The sequence below is a fragment of the Mastomys coucha genome, unplaced genomic scaffold (genome assembly GCF_008632895.1).
Source record: "Mastomys coucha isolate ucsf_1 unplaced genomic scaffold, UCSF_Mcou_1 pScaffold4, whole genome shotgun sequence".
Taxonomy (NCBI): Eukaryota; Metazoa; Chordata; class Mammalia; order Rodentia; family Muridae; genus Mastomys; species Mastomys coucha.
The window spans coordinates 5,274,727-5,281,244 of NW_022196910.1; positions in this window are offsets into that span (position 1 = coordinate 5,274,727).

Sequence of the window (6,518 nt, forward strand, 5' to 3'; positions counted from 1 at the left end):
TTTTTGGAGGGGAAACTGGGAATGGGGAAATTTACATGTAAATAAAGAAAATATCTAATAAAAAAAAAGTGAAATGAAGCCAGTCAGATTAAAAAAAAAGAAAGTATGCTAGATTTTTAATGAAATCAAAATGCATTTTTAGAAAAAGAGAGGAGAGGAGAGGAGAGAGAGAGAGAGAGAAGAAAGAATGTCAAGGCCACCAGGCTAGTTATATATAGCCTACAGGTTGAGGCCTACCCTAAATCTGCCTGGTTACCAAGCTTAAAGCAGGCACTTTTGTTCTTCCCACCAGGGGGCAGCACCTTCAAGTTCAAGAGACCAAGATAGCTTTGACTCTAACACACAGGAGCTTTCCATTTTTTTTTTTTTTTAATTTCTCTGCTTTCCTAATGCTGTAACCCTGAATTCCTCAAGTTGTGGTGACCCCACTCCAACTATAAAATTATAGTCATTGCTACATCATAACTTTAATTTTGCTACTGTTATGAATTATGATAGAAATATCTGTGTTTTCTAATGCTCTTAGGTGATCCTTGTGAAGGTGTCGTTGGACACCCACCCCCTAAGGGAGCTTTAAGACAACAGGTTCAAAGGTAAGGGAAAAGACATCAGGAGGAATCTCTTCCAAGTGAGAAGTGGGTGGAAATTGAGAAAAGAGGGAAATTTATTTATAAAAGGGGTAGAGAGCAGAGGGAGAGGAAGAGGGAGGCAGATGTTGGGTTGGGCTGGGGGCGAGGTGGGACACAGAGTAAGATAATGAAAAACAGTCCTGTAGTTGAGAGAGAAACATGGGGGGGGGTAATAAGAAGAATGGAAGGGGAAGAAGTGGGGTAAATTTGTTCAAAACATATGTGTCTGAAATTATCAAGAAAAAGAAAATAGGCTGTCTCAAATGCCACTAGAAGTGTGGAAGGTTCAGAAAACCCACCTTCCCCCATCCTACCAGGACACCTCATTTAAACTAAACTGACTTTAACAATTCCCCGGATTAGAAAGTTCATCTACAACCAACCCAGGCACTGAACATTCCCATTTACATACTCCCAAAGATGAGTTCACTACCTGGATGTGATTAGAACTCCCACCCCCTTGAATGAATCATTAGGCTCCACCCAGCACCAGACTATAACATCTGCCCGCACACACCCTAAAGCCCATATGATCTCAATTCCAGAGTGCCCAGTTCCCTCAATTTCTGGCTTAAGTCATTCACAAATATACATTCATCACACACAGTGATCTAGAAAAAATAAAGTCAAGAAGACATGGAGTTTCTTTCTCTGCCTTCCAAGTCCTTGTAGCAGAGACAGTCTGTCACTTTTAGACCAGTTTTCTCTAACTTCCAGTAGCTAGCATCTATCCGTTTCACAAATTCACAGAGCTCCAGGTCCTTTTGTTCAGAGGACACCAGAATCCATCCCTTCTTTCTAGCCTTCTGATTCCAGCCCAGTCCCTTGTCCTATAGGAACTTTCAAGTGTGTGTGTGTGTGTGTGTGTGTTTGTGTGTGTGTGTGTGTGTGTGTGTGTGTAATGTATGATTGCAGAGGGAGTGCGCTTGTAAACTTGTGTGCAGAGGCCAAAGGATGACATTGAATATCCTGCAGTACTTCTACTTCTCTGCCCTCTTCCCTTGAAGTATGGTCTTGTTGAATCTGAAGTTTGACATTTCTGCTAGCCTAGATAGGCAGTGAGTTTCCAGGATATACCCATTTCCTATCTCTCAGTGCTGGGGTTACAGGCATTCACAGCCATGCACAGCTTTTACATGAGTCTGGGGATCCAAATACAGTCTGTCATATTTACATAGTAAACACTGTTACCCACTAAGATAACTTCCCAGCTCTTAGTAACCTGATCATTCAAGGATGAGAATTATAAAGGACTTAGAGATCCTAAATCAGAACACAGTGTTCACTGCTTAGAAATTTCTGGTGACTTTTTATAACATGCAAACCAAGTTCTGCCCATTCTTCTAAACCTTTCTTTAGCTGTCCTTCCCATTCCTCAATACTCAGCCATGCTTGCACTTTTTCTTCCAGTATATAGGATGTATGTTCCATTCCAATTCATCTTGGAAACTTCACCCTAAGGATCTTTGAAGGTGGCCTTTTGAAACATAGGAAATATGGTTAAAGGAGAGCACAAGGGTATGCCCTGGTCCAATCTGGCTGGCAGAAGACCTAACAAAAAATCAGACTGTGTATCAACGTATAGTTCAGGATAGATAAAGGCAGGAGGATCAGAGTTCAAAGTCATCCTTTTTATATAGTCTAAGGCCAGCCTAGGTCTAAAAGAGGAAGGAGAGGCTGGAGAGATGGCTCAGTCAATAAACATTTGCCTCACAATAGTGAGGAAGTGTCGGTCCCCAGAGCAAAGAAAGAGAGAGAGAGAGAGAGAGAGAGAGAGAGAGAGAGAGAGAGAGAGAGAGAGAGAAAGGAGAAAGAGAAAGGAAAGGAAAGAAGGGAGGGAGGGAAAGAAGGAAAGAAGAGAGAAGGGAAGAAAGAGGGAAAGGAAGGAAAGAAGAAAAAAAGAAGTTGTATATGATGGCATGCCCCATAATCTCAGCAATGACTTGATTGCTGGCAGATTAACTGTGGTACCTACTCTCCAACAGGGCTGCCTTGTTTGGCCTCAGTGGGAGAGGATGCACCTAATCTGGCAGAGACTTGATGTGACAGGGATGTATGATACTCAGTGGGGGCTCCACCCTCTCAAAGGAAACCAGGAGAGAGACTGGAGGGCAGCATTTGGGATGTAAATAAATAAATAAATGTTTTTTTAAAAAGATAGAAGGTGGAAGCAGATGGCTCCCTGGAAGTCCCTGGTCTACATGGCAAAGTTCCATGTTAATGAGAGATATTTTTCTCAGACAGAAAGCACAAAAAGTGATTAACATATTCTCTAGGTTTTCCTCTAAGCTCCTCACAGGTACAGTCCAGTGTGTATAAGCACCCACATATACAAACACACAGAGGCACACACTAAATTAAAGGGGAAATGAGTTCTGGGGAAATAGTTCAGTGTTTGACTGCTTGTTCTTCCAAAAGACTTGAGTTTGTTTCCCATCACCCAAATCAAGTGGCCCACAACAGTCAGATTGTCTGAAACCATTTTCTGGCCTCTCAGCAATCCATACATGCACATGCATATATGGATGCACATGCACATGCACATATATGTACATGCATGCACTTAAATCTAAACGCTTTTAAAATATTGCTGGCCATGTAACAGTATTTAAGTCTTTCTAAATTCACATAATACTATTGATGTTATGAAATATAAAGTAGAAGGGTAGACTTTCCACAAGGACATTACATTCCTTTCTGAGAAAGGGGCTCATGGGTTTCTTGTAAACACAGTAACTTGGTTTCTTTTCCTGTGGCTGTGAGAAAGTGTTCTGACAGAAATAATTTAAAGAGAAAGGATTTGTTTGGCTGACAGCTCAAGGTACTTGAAGCGTCCAGTCACATCATCACAGTCAGGAAATTAGGGATACATGCAAGCTACTGCTTTACTCCCTTTCTCCATTGTACACAGTCCAGAATCCTCTGCAGGAAATGGCTCTACCCATGTCAATTAATGTCATCAAGATTCTTCCCTATAAGCATGCACAGAGGCCTTTCTCCCAGGTCCTGTCAAGTTGAAGATTAGCACTACCTCTTGCATGATGGTTGTATCCTGTTAGATGAATGTGAAACTATATGATGTTCTTGTTTTGGCAATTAATCATGACATAAGGAGAGACATCTGGGGTCAACTTGACAAGAGGTAGATGTATGCTGGTGAGCTTCATGTATCATATTGGCTGGATCATGTTACCTAGATGTTAGGTCAAATACTAGATGCTTCTATGGAGATATATTTAGGTATAAGTAAGTTTCTGATCAATAGACTAGTAATGTAGATGCTCATCTATCATAGGACTACCCTCACCTAATCAAGTGAATGCCTTAATAGAAAAAGAATAGGATGCAGACAGTACTCTCTACATCCTTGCAATGCCTTTAATAACATATTTAAAAAGAGGAGGAAAAAGAGATGGAGAAAATGGAGGCAAAGGGGAAAGATAGAGAGAGGAAGAAAGAGAAAGAGAAAGAAAGAGGAAGGAGAGGAGGAAGGAAAATGAAAGACAGTAAGAGAAGAGGAGCAGACAGGAAAGGATCTGTCCTACACCTGAAGAAAGATATCTCCCTCCTCCTCCTCCTCCTCATACTCACCCTCCTCCTCCTCATACTCATGCTCATCCTCTTCATCCTCATACTCATCCTCCTCCTCATACTCATCCTCCTCCTCCTCATACTCATACTCATCCTCCTCATACTCATCCTCCTCCTCTTCTTCCTCATACTCACCCTCCTCCTCCTCATACTCATCTTCCTCCTCCTTCTCCACATACTCATCATCCTCCTCCTCATCCTCATACTCATCCTCCTCATACTCATCCTCCTCATACTCATCCTCCTCATACTCATCCTCATACTCATCCTCCTCATACTCATCCTCCTCCTCATCCTTCTCCCCCCTCTTCTTCCTCTTTTTGTACAGCCATCATCTGCCTATAAATCTTCATGAAAAGTCAGTTCTACAAGAGCTCCTCCCACCTCTGTGACAGAAGCATAAACTTTTGCAGGTCTTGTGATACAAGTAATCACAGATGCTGAGTTGAGTACAACATAGCATCATGTCTTGAAAATAGTGTCCACTTCCTCCTGATTTTACATTCTTTCCTGCCCCCATGATGTTCCCTGAACCTTAAGGAAGATGAGGAAATATATTCTCCTATGTAGGGACTCAACAATCACTTATTCTCAGAACTTTTGACTATAAGTCTCTTCAGTTCCTGCTGAAAAAAAAAAAGTTTCTCTAACCAAAGCTGACACCAACACTAAACTATACAACCTGGTGCAAGTGTTCATAAGCCCCTGGATTCTCCCACAACCCCAGGAGATATAGTAAAATTACTCAATCAGTTCTATGGAGACAGAAATGGAAAGTCTGAAGTTGAAACAATGCTAGCCTGAGCCCTCTCTTCTCTGTGTGGAAACCTAGGTCTGGACCAGAGTTCCTTGCCTTCCTCTGTCCTCCTCAGAACCATGACAAAAAGATGATGGTCAGGAAGCCTGGTGGATTGGGGAGCATGACAAACCACTAAAAATAAGTTCTCAGAATTTACAGTGTCCTGAGGAGAGGGGAGGCAGAGGCTGTCCTCCCCTCCTTGCAGAGAGTCACAGCAAGTCCTGAGAACCATACTGGTGACCTTAGGGGTGGGAAAGCTGTCCTTCCCATCCACTTTTAATTCCATACCTATGGAGGCCTCAAACACACACGTGTTCTGCCCAACTCTCCAAACTGTGGAGCTCACTGACATGTTCAACTGGTGATCTCCAATCCAAGGAGACCCTGTCTCAAAAATGAAGATGGCAATAGAGACATGGATCAGCAAATAAAGGTGCATGCCAAACAAACCTGGGACCAGAGTTCAATCCCCAGGTCCCACATAAAGATAGAAGGAAAGAATTGAGCCCATGTGCCATAGTATGATTGATGCCCCAATAACAATAATAATAATAATAATAATAAATAATAATAATAATAATGAGGTGGGCATACCCACTCCCAACCCCACTGCCCTGCCTGTCTCCCAAGAGGTCTGCTCAAATTAGGGACACAGGTTAGACCCCCCCACCCCAATATCCATGTCAGCTGGGGCCCCCACAGGGCCCAAAAAACAAAGGATCTGTCCCACTCTGCCAGAGCCCCATTACCCTTCCAGTCTGCACCTCCACCTGCACCCATGACAGATTGACACACCCACTCTCCCACACAATAGCCCTACCTGTCTCCCAGAAGACACAGGTTCTAACCGGGACACAGGTAAGACCCTACCCAATAAACCATGTCACCTGGGGCCACCCACAGAGCCCAGTAGACAAGAGATCTGTCCCACCCTGCCAGAGCCGCATCCTGCCAATCCTGTCTGCACCCCTGACAGATAGGCTTGCCTGCTGCCCTACCACACAGCCCTGCCTGTCTCCCAGAAGGATACCTCTAACTACAACACAAGAGGCCTACTCTCACCAGACACAGCACTGCCTGCCTTGAAGAAGGCATGCCCTAACCCAGAGCACATGGCTCCACTTGCCTCCAAAAAGGCCTTGAATTTGAGACACCTAGACCAGTTAACACCAGAGACAACCACATGGCAAAAGGCAAGTACAAGAACATAATCAACAGAAGTCAATACAATTTGTCACCATCAGAACCCAGCTCTTCTACCATAGCAAACCCTGGATACCCTAACACACCTGAAAACCATGATGCTGACCTTAAATCCCATATAATGAAGATGATAGAGACCCTTAATGAGGATGTAAATAATTATCAAAAATACAGGAAAACACAGGCAAACAGGTAGAAGGCTGTAAAGAGGAAATAAATCCCACTAAGAAATAAAGGAAAATACAATCAAACAAGAGAAGGTATTAAACAAAACTATCCAAAACCTAAAAATAGAA